This window comes from Arvicola amphibius, chromosome 6 (genome assembly GCF_903992535.2).
Source record: "Arvicola amphibius chromosome 6, mArvAmp1.2, whole genome shotgun sequence".
NCBI lineage: Eukaryota > Metazoa > Chordata > Mammalia > Rodentia > Cricetidae > Arvicola > Arvicola amphibius.
In genome coordinates this window covers 81,407,512-81,433,397 of record NC_052052.2, presented here as the reverse complement: position 1 = coordinate 81,433,397, position 25,886 = coordinate 81,407,512, and the positions used below count along the sequence as shown (strand labels likewise).

General features: G+C 39.3%; 1 pseudogene; it reads left to right on the top strand.

Moving 5' to 3' along the window:
* Positions 1-25,686, top strand: part of LOC119817293 — a 35,022-nt pseudogene extending 9,336 nt beyond the window's left edge.
* The last annotated feature ends 200 nt before the right edge of the window (positions 25,687-25,886 follow it).

Below are 25,886 nucleotides of genomic sequence, written 5' to 3'. Positions count from 1 at the left end.
GCCTCCATTTCTGTTTTCAAGTCTTGCACTGTTTCCATTATCTGTTTGATTGTTTTTTTCTTGGTTTCCTAGGATATCGTTTACAGATTTACTCAATTCTTCAAACTTTTTGTTATTCTTCTCGTCCATTTCCTTAAGGGAGTTTTTCACCGCCTGTTTAAGGGACTCTATTACTTTCATAAAGTCAATTTTTTCTACTTCTTCTCGATTAGTGTGTTCAAGTCCTCCTGTTATAAGTTCGCTGGGTTCTGGTACTTTCATGTTGTTTTTCAAATTGTTGGAGGAATTCTTGCATTGGTGCCTGCCATTTCTTCCTCTGAATAATCCCCTTTGGGTCTTCTTTTAGAAGTTCAGTTCACGCCAATGAATTCAATTCACTCACCCCAATGAATGATGGATCATCTGGCAGACAGTCAGGTCTGCTTGCAGGTCAAGCAGCTCACTGACAAAGGGCCTACCTTGCTGCAGGCAGACTAATGAAACAGGGGACCTCCCACCGGCCTGGGTGCACTCAATTCCTGGTCCCGGCACCCAAACACGTTGTGCTGTGGGATTTTGTGGCCCCCAGTCAAGAAGTTTTAAAAATGAAAGCAAAGTACTATGGTTTTTGATAAGTCTCTTAGGGAAGGAAAGAGAAGCACCAGGGCAAACTGATGGTGTGAATAAGGGTCAGGAGAAGTTAGTCATAAGATGCTCTGAATGGCTTACATGTCTCTCATTTGACAGATCTTATTCATTTGATAAGATAATATGGGTTTTAAATACCAAAATTTGTATTCATCACACACCATAGAAAACTTATTCTGATAGCTTGTTCCTTTATTTTAGAGCTTTGTACTAATCTTGCCCAAACAAGATGAGATATGTACTAGGTATTCAGCCTTCCTTAAGCTCTCTGCCATATGCTTACAACACAGGCTCCAATTAGTCTTATTTCCTTTGGTTTCATTCAAAATCATGTTCTTGCTTCACAATAAATAAAAGCACACTTGGATTCAGAGGAAAATTCTCAAAGCATACAGTTGAGATGTGACTTTATTTACCTGATATTTTTGAAGAATGAAATTATATCAAACCTAAGATTTGTTTAAAAGCTCATTTGGATATTTGAGTAGTTATAGGAAGGTCAAACAATGTGGAGGTGTTCCCTATAACAAAGCTACCTATCCATAGCCACCATAGAAGAACACAATGCCATTTGGTTGCTCTTAACCTTCCTAATGTTGTGATCTTTCAATACAGTTCTTCATGTTGTGGTGACCTCAGACCTTTAAAGTTACTTTTTTGCTACTTCATAACTGTAATTTTGCAACTGAACAGTGTCTCAGTTCCTAAGATCTTTAGAATACCTGTTTTCCTATGTTTGCAATCCATAGCTTGAGAAATGCTGGGCTAGGCTTTTGCTGAGTTTACAGATGTGTTAATGTCAATCATTTCACAAGGTAGAGAAGAAAAATCATCAGAATTTTTATCAGAACTCCCAGCTTTTACCTATGCCCCCTATATGTGGCCATGTAAAGTTTGTAAGTCACTTTCCCACACTGGGTTTTTATAGTATGTATCACTGCTATTGGTTGAAAGGAATAAATGCCTTTCAAGCTCCTTTTAACCCTAAAAGGTTAAGATCATTGTATATTTTGAAATCACTTATTTGGAACTTCATCACTTTTATACCTGCTTTTACCACCTTTTATAGGTCATGAAATGCTAAGTATTAAAAATGTAATGTGATGGATGTTTATATTTTCTATTAATAAGGTTATTTATCAAAAGCAGATTCTATTAGTACATCCACAAAAATAGAACACATGCTAATTCCAATGCCTTGTGATAAAGAATGCTGATGGGCTAATGGAGAAGAAAGCAGACTATTATAAAACCCCTCACATGAAGGAGAAATGACTCATAGTGAGTAAGTGTAGGCTAAAAGATAAAGTGAAAATATCTCCAAAAAATGGAAAATGTTTTTATGTGGTGGAATGCAGGTAAGGCTTGATGGGATAGGTAGTATTCTAAATGATACCTGAAGGATAGTCAGAAATTTTATTTTCAAATACAAGAGTGTCTAAAGATACGGAAGCTGTATAGAGCATGCATGTACATACACATGGGTGTATGCAAGTGTGCACATGTGCATGTGTGTGTGTGCTTGTGTGTGTGTGTGTGTGTGTATTAAGCCTTAAAGTGAAAGTCAAGCTTCTGTTCTAGCCAGGTATTATAGGAAAATTAGCATCTACTTTGCACAATTAAGGTGAGAAGAAATCCAGTACACCCAAACTTTGTAGTAGGTTAGTTATCAAAAATTGAGTAACAGGAGGTACTGAAGGTTAGGTGAAGTCCTTTCTGAAAGACACATCTAATGGGCTCCTTTAAAATTAAATACTATTAGTTCAGTATATTTTCTTCTTTATAACAGCATAAGTCATAAGAAAACATTTGTGCTATTAAAAATTCTTGTTGTGGGTCTGAGGATGAAAGCATTTTCTGTTCTGCAGAGGGAGAGGTTGGTTTCAAGTACATGCATCAGACAGCCCAGCTCACAGCCACCTAGGATTCCAGATCCAGAGGATTTGAATCTGATTTTGGCCTTCACATGTACTTGTGTGCATGAGTGTACACACACACATACAGACACACACGAATGAATGGACAAATGAATGAATAAATAAATAACAATTTGTTAAAATAATTTGGCTTTGTCCAAATTTATTGAGATGCTCATGAGCATAAACTTTGGTGTTAAGTTTTTTCATGTAAGTAAAGAGGTAACATACAACTTACACAATATAGTATAGGTTAGAGCCATATCTAAATTAGAATATCTTAGACTCTAAGACTTAGAGGATATTCCTGTATGTGAATGGGCCCCAGGACAAATGAAAAAACTAATTGCAAATGAAAATATATTTTGTTCATGTCACATGTTGCCAACTGAGTGTGAAAGTTTGCTGTTCTAATACAGGAATCTATACTTTAACCTGTACTATGGATGATTTGATCCAATTAGTTCACCTGTTTGAGGACCTGAGTTTGAAAAAGTATTGTATAGAGGAGATAAAAAAAGCAAGAGATATGGAGGCAGGAAGGAGCACAGCATTGTAACAGAGCTGGGAAGGTGTCCTATCAGTTAAGGCAAAGAAAAAGGGGAAGATCGAGATTCAGGAATGGGTTTCATCATTACATGGAAAACAGCATGGTTAAAGAAAAAAAAATAAAAGTCATATGAAGAATGCAAATATTTCTACATACCCAGGATTGACTAAAGACACAACAAATCATCATTTTATTTTTCTGTCTCTTTTCTATTTCTGTCACCCTCTGGGACCAAGAGCTCTGGGCCTCGTGAAGTTATGAATCAGAGTGTTCTAACATGTAGCCAGTAAAGCATACGATAGTTTTAAAATTAGAAGCTTAGTTCTGGGAGTATCCATGATTTCATCCTTCATGCTAAGAATATCAGTGTCTCCTAATATGAAAGAAATGTGAAATGTTTGTAAACGTCCCTGGCTTTCTTATGATAATGCCAATATCCTTTTAAAGATTCTTTCGTCTTTCTGGTTAGACCCACTCTACCTGGGAGCCACACCGCAGTCATGAATTCCTACCAGCCTGATTCCTGAAACTCAGAAAGACTTAAGTGAGGAGGTCTCCTTGTAGATTATATATACTTATGGTAATGAAAGCAATTTAAATCTGTATACTTATTTCAAATCTCTTTACATTCAAGCAGAAAATCTATATGGCCAGGCACCATTTTTTGTCAAAAATGACTAAAGGACTGAATGAAAGAATGGAGTCTGTCCTACAGAAATGTAACTTAATTTTTGGATAAGGCGATCATTCTCAGTTTTATTTTGATTCCACAAAATACAAAGATGCAAACACAAATAATTCAATATATTTAAAAACATTAAATAAGGACCCATTAAATAGAGAACCCCTATGTCCCATAAATGATCATGTACATAAAGATGGATTCCCATCCTGGATTTGCTATACTCTATTTTTGAGGGGGAGAAAAACCAGAATCAAAATTAATCTATATCACTGAGTAATTTTTTTTACATTTATTTTGCAGAAGCCTGTGAATGTTTATTGATCACCTGATTTTCACCAGGCTTTTTGTTGGGTCCTATAACACCCAAGATTGTCTTATACAATCTTTTCTACTTTAACAAATGGACATACTGAGACTCAGAGAGGTGAAGTTATCCAATGAAGGACCCAGAGTTGAACTGTAGTGTATAATTTATGACTTTCATAATAGTAGGAAGGGAGAGGGAAAAGGTGCTCTCAGAAGTCACTAACTTCTCACCCATGACACCACAAGACACAACTTGTACAAGAGGATAAAGGAGATTCCTCCTACCAAGATCTGCATGAAGAACTATATGATTTCCATAAATTCATAAATCCTCAGAACTGCTGTGAGAATAAAATCAATATTGATTATGTTGGTTACAATGACTATTGTTCGCTGAGTGAATATCATATCCTGTAAATTCATGGTTTTACTTAAGGGTAAATGTCTATTTAGGCAGATATTATCTTATCTATTATACAAAAGAAGGAAGAGAAAATCTTAAAACTATTTAATACCAGAATCAGTGTTAACAACCAAAAAAGAGTGTATATCCCATTTGGAATACATGTTTATACACACATAAGAATAGTTTATTTCCTCAATGGTCACTAAAGCCTACTCACATGGAGAAATAAAATTGACCCAGACATTAGCATTTTATTTACAAGATTGAATAGTTCTTCATAACCAAAGTATTTCACAATTCCCTCTTGAAACAATCAGACGTTCCAAACTTGCAAGTACATATTCCAAGTTAGTATAAGTACCATCGCATATATTGTTATGTTATTAATAATTTACCCATAAAAGCTGTTCCTGCTGTTGGTAGTATGTAGTTAACAAGAACCAGACCTATAAGTTTGTGAATTCATAAGTTACATAGTGAAATTTTTTTTCAAAGTTGTTAGAACATCAAATAAGATAATGTCATAAAATATCTTGGCATGGTATTTGGAGCATAGTAAGTATTCAATAAATGTTGGTTGAATCCAGTTCTTTAATATTTATAAAGATGGACAACCCCAATCTTTTGTAAGGATGAAAAGGCTACTCAAATATGGGTAGAGGGGCCAGCAGAGAGACTTCAATTATCAACTACTTTAGGAACCACCTGGCTGTAGTGAGGAGGCGAGCAGGCCTGCTTTTGGTCCCGCTCGGCTCCCAGCGGCCTGGCTAACTTATGCCCTGAAACAACAACACACAAATTGTATTCATTTAAACACTGCCTGGCCCATTAGCTCTAGCCTCTTACTGGCTAACTTTAACCCATATTTAATAATCTGTGAAACCCCACAAGGTGGTGGCTTACCGGGAAAGATTCAGCATGTCTGACCTGGCGGCTGGCTCCACGGCATCTGTCTCAGAGAGGAGAGGCATGGCATCTGACTAACTTCCATTCTTCCCAGCATTCTGTTCTGTCTACTCCACCTATCTAAATCCTGCCCTATCAAAAAGCCAAGGCAGTTTCTTTATTAACCAATGAGAGTCCTCCATCACCTGGCCTTGATTGCAAAAACTGCTTCATTAATTTTCAGCCTTCCTGGGCATTCTGCACCCTGACAAGACATCCTGTGTGGTAGGATTTAAAGACTTGAGAAGTTTATCTTAGGTGATGCCTCAGCCTAGCTCCACTTTAGGTGGCTGAGTTGGTCAGTATATTTTTAAGCATACTTCCGCTACTATGTACCTAGAACTTACTTTTTAGTTTCATAAATGATGGTCTGTAGGAAACATTTAATTCCCAAAATTTCATATCATGGATTTCTTCAGAACATTTCCATATACATCACAGACTTGTATGTACATTAACAAGAATGTTGGGGTGTAACTAAGCAATTGAGTTTCTTTGTGAAGGTTTATGTAGGGTGCCACACAATTTTAGGCATTTTAATAGTTTTACATACATGGATTAGAGCCTGAAAACTTGGGCCAAATAACCTTCAAGGTTCACCTGGTACTGAAATTTCATGCTATTTCTCTTCTTCTACTTCTCATCACTTCCTCTAGGAATCTCCCAGCATTGTTTTTCTTTGCTTTCCCAGAGTATTTTGGTCTACAGCAGAAAGCTAGTATCCCAATGGACTGTCATTCAGCTTTGTCTGTCTGTTTTATCTAACATGGTGTTTGGATTAAAGATTATGTATTTCACATTAAAGTTACTTTTAGCTCCTGCTGCCTGGTCTGAAGTCTGGAAGGCATTAATAAATGGGTACTCAATAAATAAATTCATGAGTTAATAGATGTTTTGGCATTTCCCCGACAAGAAATTATAAAATGAATGGCACACCATAATTCTCATTCCAATCATCATTTTCTTCAAGTAATTAGAATATCATATAGTGAATATTAAGTTGTTTTCAAATTAATTACTTCAAGAGATAAACATAATGAAGGAACTGGCCCTGGAAATGAAGACATGTACAATATTTTAATCAACTGTCATAGTAAGTGCTGAAACATGAAAATGTCATTCTTTTTAACCAGAAATATCCCTTTTAAAAATGAAAATAATTTTTTTCTAATTTATTATTTTTCACAAAGAAATAGGGATTAAGGAAACTAAAAATAATAAGTGTTGAGAAATAGTTGGAATTAACTAAGGAAGTCAGAGTTAGGAAAATTTATGAAAAAATAAAAATGAAATTTATTACCTGGTTATTACATTCCAGAACTAATCTAAATATTTTGAATATATAATATTTTATTTTACAGTAAGTAAGGCGACACTCATTTCTTTTAATATTTTCTTCTTTTTTATTTTTATTAAAAATTTCCGCCTCCTCCCCGGATTCCATTTACCCCCCCCCCCCTCCACTCTCCCTCCTTCTCCTGTCCAGAGAGCAGTAAGGGTTCCCTGATTTGTGGGAAGTCCAAGTTCCTCCCCCCTACATCCAGGTCCAGGAAACTGAGCATCCAAACAGGCCAGGCCCCCCAAAGCCAGTATGCATAGAAAGATGCAAATCCAGTGACATTGTCCTTGGCTTCTCAGCAGCCCTCATTGTCTGCCATGTTCAGAGAGTCTGGTTTTATCACATAATTTTCAGTCCCAGTCCAGCTGGGCTTGGTAAGCTCCGAATAGATCAGCCCCACCATCTCAGTGGATAGGAGCACTCCTCGCAGTCCAGACTTCCTTGCTCATGTTTTTCCTCCTTCTGCTCCTCATTTGGACCTTGGGCACTCAGTCCGGTGCACCAGTGTGTGGCTCTGTCTCTATCTCCATCCATCACCAGATGAAGGTTCCCTCACGGTCCTGACTTTCTTTCTAATGTTCTCCCTCATTCTGCTCCTCGTCAGGACCTTGGGAACTCAGTCCAGTGCTCCAATGTGGGGCTCTGTCCCTATCTCCATCCATCGCCAGATGAAGGTTCTATGGCGATATGCAAGATATTCATCAGTATGGCTATAGGATCTGGCCTTTTCCGACTCCCTCTCCTCAGCTGCCCACAGCACTAGCTGGGGTCATCTCCCTGGATACCTGAGAACCCCTCTAGAGTCAAGTCTCTTAATAATCCTAAAATGGCTCCCTTAATTAGGATATATGCTTCCCTGTTCCCATATACACCCTTCCTATATCCCAAGCATCCCATTTACCCAAGCTCTCCCTATCCTCCCCTTCATGAATTTCTTTCCCCATCTCCCCTCGCCCCCAACCCACCCCAGCCCCAAGTTCCCAATTTTTGCCCGGCAAACTTGTCTACTTCCAATATCCAGGAGGATAACTATATGTTTTTCTTTGGTTTCACCTTCTTATTGTCTTCTCAAGGATCATGAATTATAGGCTCGATGTCTTTTATTTATGGCTAAAAACCGATTATGAGTGAGTACATCCCATGTACATCTTTTTGGGTCTGGGTTACCTCACTCAGAATAGTGTTTTCTATTTCCATCCATTTGCATGCAAAATTAAAGATGTCATTGTTTTTTACCACTGAGTAGTACTCTAATATGTATATATTCCACAGTTTCTTCATCCATTCTTCCACTAAAGGGCATCTAGGTTGTTTCCAGGTTCTAGCTATTACAAATAATGTTGTTATAAACATAGGTGAACAAATGCTTTTGTAATATGATTGGGCATCTCTTGGGTAAATTCCCAAGAGTGGGATTGCTGGGTCCTGTGGTAGGTTGATCCGGAATTTCCTGAGAAACCTCCACACTGCTTTCCAAAGTGGTTGCAAAGTTGGCATTCCCACCAGCAATGGATGAGTGTACCCCTTACTCTACAACTGCTAGAGCAAAGGCTATCATTGGTGTTTTTTACTTTAGCCAATCTGACAGGTGTAAGATGGTATCTCAAAGTTGTTTTGATTTGCATTTCCCTGATAGCTAAAGAGGTTGAGCATGCCCTTAAGTGTCTTTTGGCCATTTGAACTTCTTTTTTTTTTCTTCTTCTTTTTTTTTCTTATTTTTTTTTCTATTTTTTTTTCCTCATGGTTTATTTTTTTTTATATTTAAAAATTTACATCTCCTTCCCTTCTCCTCCCCCCTCCCTCCCCTCCTCCTCCCCCTTCCCTCCCCTCCTTCTCCCCCTTCCCTCCCCTCCCCTCCACCCATACCTCCCCTCCCTCCCTCTCCAGGCCAAGGAGCCATCAGGGTTCCCCACTCTATGCTAAGACCAAGGTCCTCCCAGCTCCCCCCAGGTCCAGGAAGGTGATCGACCAAGCTGAGAAGGCTCCCACAGAGCCCGTCCATGCAGAAAAATCAGAGCCCAGAGCCATTGTCCTTTGCTTCTCGGTCAGCCCCCGCTGTTGGCCACATTCAGAGAGACGGGTTTGGTCGCATGATCCATCAGTCCCATTCCAACTAGAGTTGGTGATCTCCCATTAGTTCTGTCCCACCGTCTCCATGAGAGAACGCACCCCTCTTGTTCCTGACTTTCTCCCTCATGTTCTCGCTCCTTCTGCTCCTCATCAGGACCTTGGGAGCTCAGTCCAGTGCTCCAATGTGGGGCTCAGTCACCTTCCCCATCTGTCGCCAGCTGGAGGTTCCCTCACGGTCCTGACTTTCTTTCTCATGTTCTCTCTCCTTCTGCTCCTCATCAGGACCTTGGGAGCTCATTCCGGTGCTCCAATGTGGAGCTCTGTCATTTTCTTCATCTATCGTCAGGTGGAGGTTCTATGGTGATATGCAAGAAATTCATCAGTATGGCTATAGGAACTGGCCTTTTCAGGCTCCCTCTCCTCAGCTGCCCAAGGAACTAACTGGGGGCATCTCCCTGGAAACCTGGGAACCCCTCTAGGGTCGAGTCTCTTGACAACCCTCAGGTAGCTCCTTAAATTAAGATATATGCTTCCCTGCTCCCATATCCACCCTTCCTATATCCCAAGCACCCCATTCCTCCGAACTCCCCCCGTTCTCCCCTTCACACTTTTCTCTCTCCATCTTCCCTTGGCCCAGTCTTGCCCAACCCTCAAGTTCCCAATTTTGCCTGGCGATCGTGTCTACTTCCAATATCCAGGAGGATTACTATATCTTTTTTAGGGAGTTTACCTTCTTATTATCTTCTCAAGGATCCCAAATTTATAGGCTCGATGTTCTTTAATTATGGCTAGAAACCGATTATGAGTGAGTACATCCCATGTTCATCTTTTTGGGTCTGGGTTACCTCACTCAGAATAGTGTTTTCTATTTCCATCCATTTGCCTGCAAAATTCAAGATGTCATTGTTTTTTACCGCTGAGTAGTATTCTAGCATGTATATATTCCACAGTTTCTTCATCCATTCTTCCACTGAAGGGCATCTAGGTTGTTTCCAGGATCTGGCTATTACAAATAATGCTGCTATGAACATAGATGAGCATATGCTTTTGTTGTATGATTGGGCATCTCTTGGGTAGATTCCCAATAGTGGAATTGCTGGGTCCTGGGGTAGGTTGATCCCGAATTTCCTGAGAAACCGCCACACTGCTTTCCAAAGTGGTTGCACAAGTTTGCATTCCCACCAGCAATGGATGAGTGTACCCCTCACCCCACAACCTCTCCAGCAAAGGTTATTATTGGTGGTTTGGATTTTAGCCAATCTGACAGGTTTAAGATGATATCTCAAAGTTGTTTTGATTTGCATTTCCCTGATAGCTAGGGAGGTTGAGCATGACCTTAAGTGTCTTTTGGCCATTCGAACTTCTTCTGTTGAGAATTCTCTGTTCAGTTCAGCGCCCCATTTTTTAATTGGGTTAATTGGCATTTTACCGTCTAGTCTCTTGAGTTCCTTATATATTTTAGAGATCAGACCTTTGTCAGTTGCAGGGTTGGTGAAGATCTTTTCCCAGTCAGTAGGCTGCCTTTGTGTCTTAGTGACAATGTCCTTTGCTTTACAGAAGCTGCTCAACTTCAGGAGGTCCCATTTATTCAATGTTGCCCTTAAAGTCTGTGCAGCTGGGGTTATGCATAGGTAACGGTTCCCTGTGCCCATTTGTTGTAGAGTATTTCCCACTTTCTCCTCTATCAAACTCAATGTGTTCAAATTAATATTGAGGTCTTTAATCCATTTGGACTTGAGTTTTGTGCATGGTGATAGATATGGATCTACTTTCATTCTTCTACAGGTTGACATCCAGTTATGCCAGCACCATTTGTTGAAGATGCCCTCTTTCTTCCACTGTGTACTTTTGGCTCCTTTATCAAAAATCAGGTGTTCATAGGTTTGTGGTTTAAGATCCGGGTCTTCTATACGATTCCATTGGTCAACTTCTCTGTTTTTATGCCAATACCAAGCTGTTTTCAATACTGTAGCTTTGTAATAGAGTTTGAAGTCAGGGATGGTAATGCCTCCAGAAGAACCTTTATTGTATAAGATTTTTTTGGCTATCCTGGGTTTCTTGTTTTTCCATATAAAGTTGATTATTGTCCTCTCAATCTCTGTGAAGAATTTTAATGGGACCTTGATTGGGATTGCATTGAATCTATAGATTGCTTTTGGTAGAATTGCCATTTTTACTATGTTGATCCTCCCAATCCACGAGCAGGGGAGATCCTTCCATTTTCTGGTATCCTCTTCAATTTCTTTCTTCAAAGACTTAAAGTTCTTGTCAAATAGATCCTTCACTTCCTTGGTTAGAGATACTCCCAGATATCTTATGCTATTTGTGGCTATTGTGAAAGGTGATACTTCTCTGATTTCCCTCTCTGCTTCCTTCTCCTTTGTGTATAAAAGGGCGACTGATTTTTTGGAGTTGATCTTGTAACCTGCCACGTTACTGAAGGAGTTTATCAGCTGTAGGAGTTCTTTTGTGGAGTTTTAGGGGTCGCTTATGTATACTATCATATCATCTGCAAATAATGAAAGTTTAACTTCTTCCTTTCCAAATTGAATCCCCTTGATTCCCTTATGTTGTCTTATTGCTATTGCTAGAACTTCAAGCACTATATTGAAGAGATAAGGAGAGAGTGGACAGCCTTGTCGTGTTCCTGAATTTAGTGGGATAGCCTTGAGTTTCTCTCCGTTTAATTTGATGTTAGCTGTCAGCTTGCTGTAAATAGCTTTTATTATATTAAGGAAAGACCCTTGTATCCCTAATCTCTCCAAGACCTTTATCATAAAAGGGTGCTGAATTTTGTCAAATGCTTTTTCAGCATCTAATGAGATGACCATATGGTTTTTTTCCTTCAGTTTATTTATATGATGGATTACATTGATAGATTTTCGTATGTTGAACCAGCCCTGCATGTCTGGGATGAAGCCTACTTGATCGTAATGGATAATTTTTCTAATGTGTTCTTGGATTCGGTTTGCCAGTATTTTATTGAGAATTTTTGCGTCAATCTTCATGAGTGAGATTGGCCTGTAATTCTCTTTCTTGGTTGAGTCTTTGTGTGGTTTAGGTATCAGGGTAACTGTAGCTTCATAGAAGGAATTTGGCAGTGACTCTTGTGTTTCTATATTATGAAATACCTTAAGGAGTATAGGTATTAGGTCTTCTTGGAAGTTCTGGTAGAACTCCGCATTGGAACCATCTGGTCCTGGGCTCTTTTTGGTAGGGAGGTTTCTGATAACAGTTTCTAATTCTTCGCGACTAACAGGACGATTTAGAGCATTTACCTGGTCCTGGTTTAACTTTGGTATATGGTATTTATCTAAAAAACTGTCCATTTCTTTTACATTTTCCAATTTTGTGGCATACAGGCTTTTGTAGTAAGATCTAATGATTCTCTGAATTTCCTCTGTGTCTGTGGTTATGTCCCCCTTTTCATTTCTGATCTTATTAATTTGCGTGTTCTCCCTCTGCCGTTTGATTAGTTTGGCTAAGGGTTTGTCAATCTTGTTGATTTTCTCCAAGAACCAGCTTCTTGTTTCATTGATTCTTTGGATTGTTTTCTGTGTTTCTATTTTGTTGATTTCTGCCCTCAATTTGATTATTTCCAGTCTTCTACTTCTCCTAGGTGACTCTGCTTCTTTTTTTTCCAGAGCTTTCAGGTGTGCTGTTAAGTCACCAATGAGCGCTTTCTCCGTTTTCTTTAAGTGGGCACTTAGTGCTATGAACTTTCCTCTTAGCACTGCTTTCATTGTGTCCCATAGTTTTGAGTATGTTGTGTCTTTGTTTTCATTAAATTCAAGAAAGACTTTAATTTCTTTCTTTATTTCTTCCTTGACCCAGGTGTGGGTCAGTAGTTGACTGTTCAGTTTCCATGAGTTTGTGGGCTTTCTGGGGGTAGCATTGTTGTTGAATTATAATTTTAATCCATGGTGATCCGATAAGACACAGGTGGTTACTAATATTTTTTTGTAACTGTGGAAGTTTGCTTTGTTACCAAGTATATGGTCAATTTTCGAAAAGGTTCCATGAGCCGCAGAGAAGAAGGTATATTCTTTCCTATTTGGGTGGAATGTTCTATAGATGTCTTTTAAGTCCATTTGGTTCATTACCTCCATTAAGTCTTTCAATTCTCTGTTAGGTTTCTGTCTGATTGACCTGTCCATTGGTGAGAGAGGAGTGTTGAAGTCTCCAACTATTAGTGTGTGTGGTTTGATGGCTGCCTTGAGTTCTAGAAGTGTTTCTTTTACATAAGTGGGAGCTTTTATATTAGGGGCATAGATATTCAGGATTGAGACTTCATTCTGATGGATTTTTCCTGTTATGAGTATAAAGTGTCCCTTTCCATCTCTTCTGATTGATTTTAGTTTGAAGTCAACTTTGTTGGAAATTAGTATGGCCACACCTGCTTGTTTCTTAGGGCCATTTGCTTGATAAACCTTTTCCCAACCCTTTACTCTGAGTAGGTGTCTGTCTTTGTGGTTGAGGTGTGTTTCTTGTAAACAGCAAAATGTTGGATTCTGTTTTCGTATCCAGTCTCTTAGCCTGTGCCTTTTTATAGGTGAATTGAGTCCATTGATATTAAGTGATATTAATGACCAGTGGTTGTTAACTTCAGTCATTTTTAGTAGTAGAGTTTGTGTGTTTCCCTTCTTCTAGTTGTGCTGGTGAAGGGTCGCTAGATGCCTGAGTTATTGTGGGCGTTGTTGGACTCCTTGGTTTGTGATTTTCCTTCTATTACTTTCTGCAAGGCTGGATTTGTGGCTGCGTATTGTTTAAATCTGTTTTTGTCCTGGAATATCTTGTTTTCTCCATCAATGGTGAATGCAAGCTTTGCTGGGTATAATAGTCTAGGCTTGCATCCATGTTCCCTTAGTGTCTGTAGCACATCTATCCAAGCTCTTCTGGCTTTCATGGTTTCCATTGAGAAATCAGGTGTAATTCTGATAGGTTTCCCTTTATATGTTACTTGACCTTTTTCCTTTGCAGCTCTTAATATCTGTTCTTTATTCTGTATGTTTTGTGTTTTGATTATTATATGGCATGGGGATGCTTTCTTTTGATCCAGTCTATTTGGTGTTCTGTAGGCTTCTTGTACCTTCATAGGAACATCCTTCTTTAGGTTGGGGAAGTTTTCTTCTATAATTTTGTTGAATATGTTTTCTGGGCCTTTGAGTTGTAATTCTTCTCCTTCTTCTACCCCAATTATTCTTAGGTTTGGTCTTTTCATGGTGTCCCAGATTTCCTGAATGTTTTGTGTTAAGAATTTGTTAGATTTGTTTAGATCTTTAATCTGTGAGTTTATTTCCTCTATAGTATCTTCAGAGTCCGAGATTCTTTCTTCCATCTCTTGTATTCGGTTGGAAATACTTGTCTCTGAAGTTTCTGTTCGTTTACTCAGAGTTTCCATTTCCAGTCGTCCCTCAGATTGTGTTTTCTTCAATACCTCCATTTCATTTATCAGGTCTTGTACTGTTTCCTTTACCTGTTTGATTGCTTTTTCTTGTTTTTCTTGTTTTTCTTGGGTATCTTTGAGAGATTTATTTATTTTGTCTACCTTTTTGTTTGTCATCTCCATTTCTTTATGGCAGTTTTTTACCTCCTGTTTAAGGTCCTCTATTATTTTCATAAAGTACTGTTTAAGGTCGGTTTCTTCTATATCTTCTGGGGTAGGGTGTTCAATTCTTGTTGTTTCGGGATGTCTGGCTTGTGGTGATGTCATGTTGCCTTTCATGTTGTTGGGGGAGCTCCTGCGTTGGCGCCTGCCCATCTCTTCCTTCAAAAGGAGCCCGGAGGCGTTTGGTGTCCTAGACCAATCTTTGCTGTGACTGAAACTGGTTGGATCTCCCCAGTGCCAGAGGAGGACCTATTCCTTGAGTCACAATCTGAAGAAGCCCACACTCCCTTGCAGGAATCCTCAGACCTGCCTGGAGTCCAGAGTCTGACTCCTCTGGGTGGATGGCCTTAGAACAGGAGCAGGACTCCTGAGAACACTAGGGAAAACTTGGGAGACACAGGGACGGGAGAAACCAACATAAGCCTGCAGAGGGAAGTGGGGGTAGGGGGTCTGTGCTCTCTTCCAGGGCAGGTTGCCCCAGGGTCCGCATTCACTCACCAGTTCAGATGGAATGTCAGGGCACAGGATCAGGGATTCCAGGCAGCCCAGGGTCGCAGGGAAGTGGGGGTAGGGGGTATGTGCTCTCTTACAGGGCAGGTTGCCCCAGGGTCCGCATTCACTCACCAGTTCAGATGGAATGTCAGGGCACAGGATAAGGGATTCCAGGCAGCCCAGGGTCGCAGCCCAGACCAAAGGGCCAAGGTGGGGGCAGGGCGGGATGGAATACCACACAGCGAACCTGGCAGCACAATCTGAAGGAGCCCGCACCCCTCCTCAGGAATCCTCAGACCTGCCTGGAGGCCAGAGTCTGACCCCTTTGGGTGGACGGCCTTAGAACAGGAGCAGGACACCTGAGAGCACTAGGGAAAACTTGGGAGACACCTTGAACTTCTTCTGTTGAGAATTCTCTGTTCAGTTCAGAGCCCCATTTTTTAAATGAGTTAATTAGCATTTTAAAGTCTAGTCTCTTGAGTTCCTTATATATTTTAGAGATCAGACCTTTGTCAGTTGCAGGGTTGGTAAAGATCTTTTCCCAGTCAGTGGTCTGCCTTTGTGTCTTAGTGACAGTGTCCTTTGCTTTACAGAAGCTGCTCAGCTTCAGGAGGTCCCATTTATTCAATGTTGCCCTTAATCTCTGTGCTGCTGGGGTTATACGTAGGAAACGGTCTCTTGTGCCAGTATGTTGTAGAGTCCTTCCCACTTTCTCCTCTATCAGGCTCAGTGTGTTCTGATTAATATTGAGGTCTTTAATCCATTTGGACTTGAGTTTTGTGCATGGTGATAGATATGGATCTACTTTCATTCTTCTACAGGTTGATAGCCAGTTATGCCAGCACCATTTGTTGAAGATGCCCTCTTTCTTCCATTGTGTACTTATGGCTCCTTTATCAAAAATCAGGTGTTCATAGGTTTGTGGATTAAGATCCAGGTCTTCTGTTCAATTCCATTGGTCAACTTCTCTGTTTTTATGCCAATACCAAGCTGTGTTCAATACTGTGGCTCTGTAATAGAGTTTGAAGTCAGGGATGGTAATGCCTCCAGAAGAACCTTTATTGTATAAGATTTTTTTGGCTATCCTGGGTTTCTTCTTCTTCTTCCATATAAAGTTGATTATTGTCCTCTCAAGGTCTGTGAAGAATTTTGTTAGGACCTTGATTGGGATTGCATTGAATCTATAGATTGCTTTTGGTAGAATTGCCATTTTTACTATGTTGATCCTCCCAATCCATGAGCAGGGGAGATCCTTCCATTTTCTTCAATTTCTTTCTTCAAAGACTTAAAGTTCTTGTCAAATAGACCCTTCACTTCCTTGGTTAGAATTACCCCAAGATATTTTATGCTATTTGTGGCTAACGTGAAAGGTGACACTTCTCTGATTTCTTTCTCTGCTTCCTTATCCTTTGTATATAGGAGGGCAACTGATTTTTTAGAGTTGTTCTTGTATCCCACTACGATACTAAAGGAGTTTATCAGCTGTAGGAGTTCTTTGGTGGAGTTTTTGGGGTCGCTTATATACACTATCATATCATCTGCAAATAACAAAAGTTTAACTTCTTCCTTTTCAATTCGAATCCCCTTAATCCCCTTATGTTGTCTTATTGCTATTGCTAGAACGTCAAGCACCATGTTGAAGAGATAAGGAGAGAGTGAACAGCCTTGTCGTGTTCCTGAATTTAGTGGGATGGCCTTGAGTTTCTCTACATTTAATTTGATGTTAGCTGTCGGCTTGCTGTAAATAGCCTTTATTATATTAAGGAAAGACCCTTGTATCCCTAATCTCCCCAAGACCTTTATCATAAAGGGGTGTTGAATTTTGTCAAATGCTTTTTCTGCATATATTGAGATGATCATATGGTTTTTTTTTTCCTTCAGTGTATTTATATGATGGATTACATTGATAGATTTTTGTATGTTGAACCAGCCCTGCATCACTGGGTTGAAGCCTACTTGATCATAGTAGATAATTTTTCTAATGTGTTCTTGGATTCTGTTTGCCAGTATTTTATTGAGAATTTTTGCATCAATGTTCATGAGTGAGATTGGCCTGTAATTCTCTTTCTTGGTTGAGTCTTTGTGTGGATTAGGTATCAGGATAACTGTAGCCTCATAAAAGGAATTTGGCAATAACTATTCTGTTTCTATATTATGAAATTCCTTAAGGAGTATAGGTATTAGGTCTCCTTGGAAGTTCTGGTAGAATTCTGCTTTGAAACCATCTGGTCCTGGGCTTTTTGGGGTAGGGGGGGGTTTTGATAACAGTTTCTAATTCTTCGTGACTAACAGGACTATTTAGATTGTTCACCTGGTCCTGGTTTAACTTTGGTATATGGTACTTATCTAAAAAAATGTCCATTTCTTTTACATTTTCCAATTTTGTGGCATACAGGCTTTTGTAGTAAGATCTAATGATTCTCTAAATTTCCTCTGTGTCTGTGGTTATGTCCCCTTTTTCATTTCTGATCTTATTAATTTGTGTGTTCTCTCTCTGCCATTTGATTAGTTTGGCTAGGGGTTTGTCAATCTTGTTGATTTTCTCCAAGAACCAGCTCTTTGTTTCATTGATTCTTTGGATTGTTTTCTGTGTTTCTATTTTGTTCATTTCTGCCCTCAGTTTGATTATTTCCAGTCTTCTACTCCTCCTAGGTGAATCTGCTTCTTTTTTTCTAGAGCTTTCAGGTATGCTGTTAAGTCTCCAATGAGTGCTTTCTCCTTTTTCTTTAAGTGGGTACTTAGTGCTATGAACTTTCCTCTTAGCACTGCTTTCATTGTGTCCCATTGGTTTGAGTATGTTGTGTCTTTGTTTTCATTAAATTCAAGAAAGACTTTAATTTCTTTCTTTATTTCTTCCTTGAGCCAGCTGTGGTTCAGTAGTTGACTGTTCAGTTTCCATGAGTTTGTAGGCTTTCTGGGGTTAGCATTGTTGTTGAATTATAATTTTAATCCATGGTGATCCGATAAGACACAGGTGGTTACTAATATTTTTTTGTAAGTGTGGAAGTTTGCTTTGTTTCCGAGTATATGGTCAATTTTCGAAAAGGTTCCATGAGCCACAGAGAAGAAGGTATATTCTTTCCTGTTTTGGCTGGAATGTTCTATAGATGTCTGTTAAGTCCATTTGTTTCATTACCTCCATTAAGTCTCTTAATTCTCTGTTAGGTTTCTGTCTGATTCACCTGTCCATTGGTGAGAGAGGAATGTTGAAGTCTCCTACTATTAATGTGTGTGGTTTGATGGCTGCCTCGAGTTCTAGTAATGTTTCTTTTACATAAGTGGTTGCTTTTATATTAGGGCCATAGATATTCAGGATTGAGACTTCTTTTTGATGGATTTTTCCTGTAATGAGTATAAAGTGTCCCTTTCCATCTCTTCTGATTGATTTTAATTTGAAGTCAACTTTGTTAGAAATTAGTATGGTTACACCCACTTGTTTCTTAGGACCATTTGCTTGATAAAAATTTTTCCCAACCCTTTACTTGAGTAGATATGTTTCTTTGTAGTTGAGGTGCATTTCTTGTAAACAGCAGAATGTTGGATCCTGTTTTCGTATCCAATCTCTTAGCCTGTGCCTTTTTATAGGTGAATTGAGTCCATTGATATTCAGTGATATTAATGACCAGTGGTTTTTAACTCCTGTCATTTTTTTTCTGCTAGTAGATTTTGTGTGTTACCCTTCTTTTAGTTGTGCTGGTGAAGGGTTGCTAGATGTCTGAGTTATTGTGGGCATTATTGGACTCCTTGGTTTGTGATTTTCCTTCTATTACTTTCTACAAGGCGGGATTTGTGGCTACATATTGTTTAGAATTGTTTTTGTCCTGGAATATCTTGTTTTCTCCATCGATGGTGAATGCAAGCTTTGCTGGGTATAGCAGTCTAGGCTTTCATCCATGATCCCTTAGTGTTTGTAGCACATCTATCCAAGACCTTCTGGCTTTCATGGTTTCTATTTAGAAGTCAGGTGTAATTCTTATAGGTTTTCCTTTATATGTTACTTGACCTTTTTCCTTTGCAGCTCTTAATATCTGTTCTTTATTCTGTATGTTTTGTGGTTTTATTAGTATATGGCATGAGGATGCTTTCTTTTGATCCAGTCTATTTGATGTTCTGTAGGCTTCTTGTACCTTCATAGGAATATCCTTCCTTAAGTTGGGGAAGTTTTCTTCTATAATTTTGTTGAGTATATTTTCTGGGCCTTTGAGTTGTAATTCTTCTCCTTCTTCTACCCCAATTATTCTTAGATTTGGTCTTTTCATGGTGTCCCAGATTTCCTGGATGTTTTGTGTTAAGTATTTGTTGGATTTGTTTTGTTCTTTAATCTAAGTTTATTTCCTCTGTAGTATCTTCAGAGTCAGAGGTTCTTTCTTCCATCTCTTGTATTCGGTTGGAAACACTTGTCTCTGTAGTTTCTGTTTGTTTACTCAGAATTTCCATTTCCAGTCTTCCCTCGGATTGTGTTTTCTTCATTACCTACATTTCATTTATCAGGTCTTGTACTGTTTCCCTTACCTGTTTGTTTGATTGCTTTTTCTTGTTTTTCTTGGGTATCTTTGAAAGATTTATTTATTTCATCTACCTTTTTTTTATTATCTCCATTTCTTTATGGCAGTTTTTTACCTCCTGTTTAAGATCCTCTATTATTTTCATAAAGTACTGTTTAAGGTCGATTTCTTCTATTTTTTTCTGGAGTAGGGTGTTGAATTCTTGTTGTTTCGGGATGTCTGGATTCTGGTGATGTCATGTTGCCTTTCATGTTGTTGGAGGAGTTCTTGCATTGGTGCCTGCCCATCTTTTCCTTCAAATGGAGCCAGGAGGAACTTGGTGTCTTAGACCAATCTTTGCTGTGACTGAATCTGGTTGGATCTACTCAGTGCCGAAACAGGAGCTATTCCTTGCAGCACAATTTGAAGGAGCCCACACTCCCCTGTCGGAATCTTCAAACCTGCCTGGAGGGCAGCCTCTTACCCCTTTGGGTAGATGGCCTTAGTGCAGGAGCAGGACACTTGAATACACTAGGGAAGGCTTGGGAGAGGCAGGGACGTGAATACAAAAGACAATCCTGAACCAGGAGCTGGGGGAGGGAGGCTGTGCTCTCTTCCAGGGCAGGTCGCCCCAGGGTCACACACACTCACCCATCCAGATGGAACTCCACTGCACCGAATCAGGGATTCCTGGTTGCCCAGGGATGCCGCAGGGACAAGAGGGCAAAGGTGGGGGCAGGGCCGTGTGGAGTATCACACAGCGAACCTCACAGCACAATACCATATTTTCTTCTTAATCCTATAAAAATGGTTAGAGCTTTGGAAGTAAAACCTCAGACATACTGACTACAATGAAAAACTGTCTCAACAATTAAACAAAGAATAAAACTTGATCATAACCAATATATCAAGTCATCAATGGTGGCCAGGATAGATTTCAAAGGGGTAAAAAATGGAGAGACAGACAAACATAGAGACAGAGGGAATACAGATAGCACAAAATCATATATTGTTTAGTAAATAAGAAGTTCTAGACTAAACAGGAAGATGGGCACCATGGCAAAGCCTATTTCCTGCCCATGAGGAACTTCTGGTATATAGTTCAAAAAATATAAATACATTTAAAAGTAAGTTGATGTAGCTATAGAGATGACTCAAGCAGTAAAGTGCTTGCTCTACAAGCATGGAAACCTGAACTTGAATCTGCAACATGCATGTAAAATCTCAGCATCCAGCTTATGTCTATAATCCCAAAGTAAGTGGAAGATCAGAGACAGGAGAATTCCTAGAACTTATCTGTCAGCCAGACTGTCCAGTTCATGCTTCAAGTTTGGCGAGAAACCCTGCCTAAAAAAAATAAGGTGGAGAAATGATTGAGGTGGACAGTGGACAACTATGTCTTCTCTACACATGTGTGCCACCATGAATACACACATGGCAAATTAACTACCCAAGACAATAAAAAAGTGATGTGCACACTCCACAGTAAGTTCTGAGCTAAAAGCCTGTTAAATAGGAGTCAGAAAGACCACAAGGATGGTTTCTTTCTACTACTATTAATCTGATAATGGATGCAAATGATGCTCTGTTTCCCCATCTATCTTAGTTGGGGGTTAATGTTGCCAATATGAAACAACATGAGCAAAAAACTTAGGAAGGAAAGTGTTATTTGACTTACACCTCCATATCGTAGTTCATCATCCAAAGAAATCAGAACAAGAACTCAAATAAGGCAGAAACTTGAAGTCAGGAGTTGATGCAGTGGTCATGGAGGAGTGCTGCTTATTGGCTTACTCAGCCTGCTTCCTTATAAAATCAGGACCATTAGGGTAGGGGTGACCCCACCCACAATAGGCTGGGCCCTCCCCCACCAATTGCTAATTAAGAAGATGTTCTACAGACAGATCTTATGTAGGCATTTTATCAATTGAGGTTGTATTTTTTTCAGATAGCTGTGGCTTGTGGTAAGATGACATAAAACTAGTCAACAAACCATTTTTTTCCTGTTATCTTTTCTTTCGGGGTCTTGTAACCAATTCTTCATATGATTTTTAGAGCAGATATTCTGAAAATAGATCACACTTACAACACTCCGTAACTTAGCCATTCACTAATCCAAGGAAGATTATCATTCTATAAAACTCTAGGTTTACCTTTTTTTTTTACCTGTTTACTAGTAAAACCATTATTTATTTATTATGAGAGAAAAAATCATAATAAAGAAAATAATATCCAGGATGTCCCATTTCAGAGACTAGTGTGTATCTTGCTCTGGAAACTGACCTTAATTTTTCTAAAAATATACGTTGATATGAATGTTTGAGTCATGTTGAAGTTACATGTCACTATATGCATGCATCCCATAAGCGTTTTTAAAGATGGGATATATAAATTGTTATGAAGGAATCCTAGAAATAATTAACCCATGATTGCGATTCATTTCAAGTAAAGGCTTGTCCAGGAGAAAGGCTTTTTCATTAGGCACAAAAGAAAAATGCAAGGTTATTTTAAAGGTGGAAGCTGTTCCAAGGGAGGGAGCACAGAAAAACCAATTCTGTCTGAAGATTCTGCATGTGGTTGTGTAATATCGATACACAGGTTTGTGTAATATAGATGCACAGGTTTGATTTCTTCTGCAGAGAAGGAATGCAGCATTGTGACATTTCTGAAATTCTAAACCAAACAGGGATCGAAGGGAGTCATTAGAGTCTGAGCACATAGGCCAAGGTTTGCTTTATGAATGCGAGAGCTGAAAGGCTTGCTCTTAAGGATGTTTGTAGTTCTCTTTCCTGGCCACCCTGCATCTGGCAGTTCTGAGAAGGGTCCCCTTTGGAAAATAAAGTCAGTGATTCCTCCCCCAGTGAACTCACAAAGCAGGAACAGATGTGACACAAGTGACCTCTACTTTATGCATACCTCAGAGAAAAATGACACGGACTGAAGCAGGGATCTGGCTCCCAGCCAGAGAGAAGGACAATTGGAGTTTGGGCTTCTAATGGAACAGTTCATGTCAACTTGCTCTTTTGTGCTTGAATCGGGGGTGTAGGTAGAATAAGCTATGTCTACTTATTACAAGAACAAATACAATACTTGAAAAAAAGCTGGCATTTTTCTCAGCTGTATGTTAACACTGACACAGAATACCTATGCTATCTTATTCAACCATCTTTATTTATTCATTATTTTTGAAAAGTACACATATCCGAAGAAGAATAATCACATTCAAGCCTCAATTTCCATCCCTTATCTGCCCTTCTTAATTCTCACTGTCCCAAATAGTCCCACTTCTACCACCATGTCCCTGTTTTGTGTAGATATATCGCCTCATACAGGGAGTTGTATTTACTGTGTGCCCGTGGTTGTGATGTCTAGAAGACAGAATTTCATGGCTTTCCTTTCCACCCTCAAATTCAGTCCTCTATCCTGGCTGCTTTCCCATGATGTGCTCAGGGCCTTGAATGGTTTAATGTACATACTCGTTTAAAGTGAAGCAATCAACAGTCTTTTATTCTTAGTGCATTGACCAGCTGTGAGTCTCCATTTTTCCAGTCACCTGCTGTAAAAAGAAGCTTCCATGACTTAAGCTAAGAGCTCATAACCCATGGGAGAAATAATCAATGTGGTTATGATTGGGTTTTGCATTCTGACAGCTGAGATAGAAATCTGTCTTTGCAGCTTTAAAACACACACACACACACACACACAATTTTCTTTATATAATTTTGATTCCTCATATCCATGCCTGTTTCCTTTTCTGTTATAAACCACCATTTTTTTTCAAAATTGGTTAGCTATTATTAACAAGCCATAATAATGCCTAATATGTATTAATAAGTGTTTAACTAATGGAAAATGCATTGTGATTACTGAGAATCATTTGCTATCAAAGTTTATAGTGTTTGAGCTTATTTTTCATCATTTTTATCTGATAATAAGTTTTATGACTGCAGAATGTATGGCGAATTCACCTTAATGTAGTCACTGTATCAACTATTTTTTTCCAGCACACTGAAAAATGTTCAAAAATCACTTCTTTAAACTAGGAACTTTGCATTTACATGTTTGCCTATTTCTGTGGTGTAAATATTCTCAACTGTCATTATCAAGGTACCAACGTGGTACAACTGACTAACAAAATTCTTCAAAATGTAGTATTGGTCTCTTGTAAAGCAATACAAATTAGGTTCATCATAGCACTAAAGGCTTCCACATAGGAAAGAAGAGGAATAATACACATTGAAAACTAATGATTCCCATCAAAGCATCTCCAGTCTCAACATTAGGAAGGAAACAGCATGCTCCTGTGTACTGGGATCTTGAACCCCTCATCTAAAACTGTCTGAAAGGACTATTTACTGAACTTTCTATGGTACAAAGACTCTCTGTTTTTCTCCAAGGAGAGAATTTTCATCCTCAGATTTTAACTACTACCACATGCAAGTTTCCTGTGAAAATTCATAATGTACAACAGTGAGTTAAAAACAATTAGAAATTGTATAATAAAGAAATCATATTTATATATACATATATATGTATATATATACACATATATATGTGTGTATATACATACACACACACACACACACACACACACACACACACACACATATATATATATATATATATATATATATATATATATACACACACACACACACACACATATACAGGAGATAGAACCAAGGAGAGGCTATTTAAAACAGGCCTAAAGGCATTGGTGACAGTTGGAAAAGAGCCATTTCCCACAATTTATGTGGATTCACAAAAGGAAAATGAGAGGTGTATTGTCATTTCTAAGTCACAGATGAAGAACATTAAAAAGATGTGGCACAGAGAACAGATGAAAAATGACTGTCAGGAGAAGAAAGAGACAGAAGATAACTTATGAAAACTAAAGAACCTGGAGAAAGCAAAGAAAATTATCATTAAAAATAACCCAAGCCTGAGAGAGCCGGCCTATGTAAAGATTTGTGCACTAGAATAATATAGAAGCCAAAGAGTATTTGGCTGAGTCCACAGGTTGTGTAGGCAAGGAAAGAATTTGATGTTTCTGGTGTTGCGGGACAGTACAGGCTATCTGCAGTGTGTCTTGTCGGATGACTTGTGCCAGTATTGCAATGGAGTAGTCTTGTCCGTTGAGACCCTGTGGCAGTATACGCAACACTTAACCTAACTCCAAAGGGCAAGTAGGATCCGGGAGGCCACGAGCTGAGCTGTGACTTCTGGGAACTTGTGGGGCTGGCCCCAGCTGGAGGGGCTGATAACGTGATCAATGAGGAGTCTGATGTAGATGTCCAGCTCAACAACTGACACATGATGATCCCAGGAAAGAACATGTCCAAAATCTTGAAAGCACGGTCCATGATCACCAGGTGCCTTAGGGATCACTTCTTCGACAGGGGCTTCTGTGAAGTTACTACCCCAACGCTGGTGCAATCGCAGGTGGAAGGTAGGGATAGTCTTTTCAAGCTTGATAATTTTGGGGAGGAAGCATCTTTGACCCAGACCTTGCAGTTTTACCTGGAGACCTGCCTTCCAGCCCTGGGCGATGTTTTTGTATCACCCAGTCCTACAGGACTGAACAGTCCAGAACACGAAGGAACCTGGCTAAATTCATGCGTGTGGAAGCCATGTGCCCCTTCCTGACCTTTGAGCACCTCCTGAATCGTTTGGAGGACCTAGTGTGCGATGTGGTAGACAGAGTCTTGAAGTCACCAGTGGCAAGCATAGTGTATGACCTCAACCCGAACGTTAAACCTCCTAAACGGCCTTTCAGAAGAATGAACTGTTCAGATGCTATTGAGTGGCCGAGAGAGCACAATGTAAAGAAAGAAGACACGATGCTCTATGAATTTGGAGATGATATTCCTGAAGCTCCTGAGATACTGATGACTGACACCATTGATGAATAAATCCTGTTGTGTCGATTTCCAGTGGAGATCAAGTCTTTCTATATACAGCAGTGTCCTGAGGATCCTCAAGTCACTGAATCTGTTGATGTGTGAACGCCCAATGTTGGTTAAATTGTTGGCTTCTCGATGTGCTCTTGGGATAGTAAAAAAAATTCTGAAAGGCTATAAAAGGGAAGGAATTGACCCCGTTCCTTATTGCTGATATACATATCATAGAAAATATGGTACATGTCCTCATGGAGGCTATGACTTGGGCCTGGAAAGATTCCTAAGTTGGATTCTGAACAGATATCACATCTGAAAGGTGTGCTTGTACCCTTGATTCCTCCAATGCTGCAGGCCATAACCAAGTGGCCCTGAAGCATGAAGGAAGGGAAAATGTTCATGAAAAGATAAGACTGCTTTTGCAAAAGAACAAAACTCCAAAGCCATCCCTTGCTTTCCTGTTGGGTGAAGTAGCTGTGTTCCTGTCTTTATGTGTTTTCTTCCCTTTTAGAGCCTTCCAGGATCTCTTTACTATCATAATCACTGTATTAAATAAGCCAT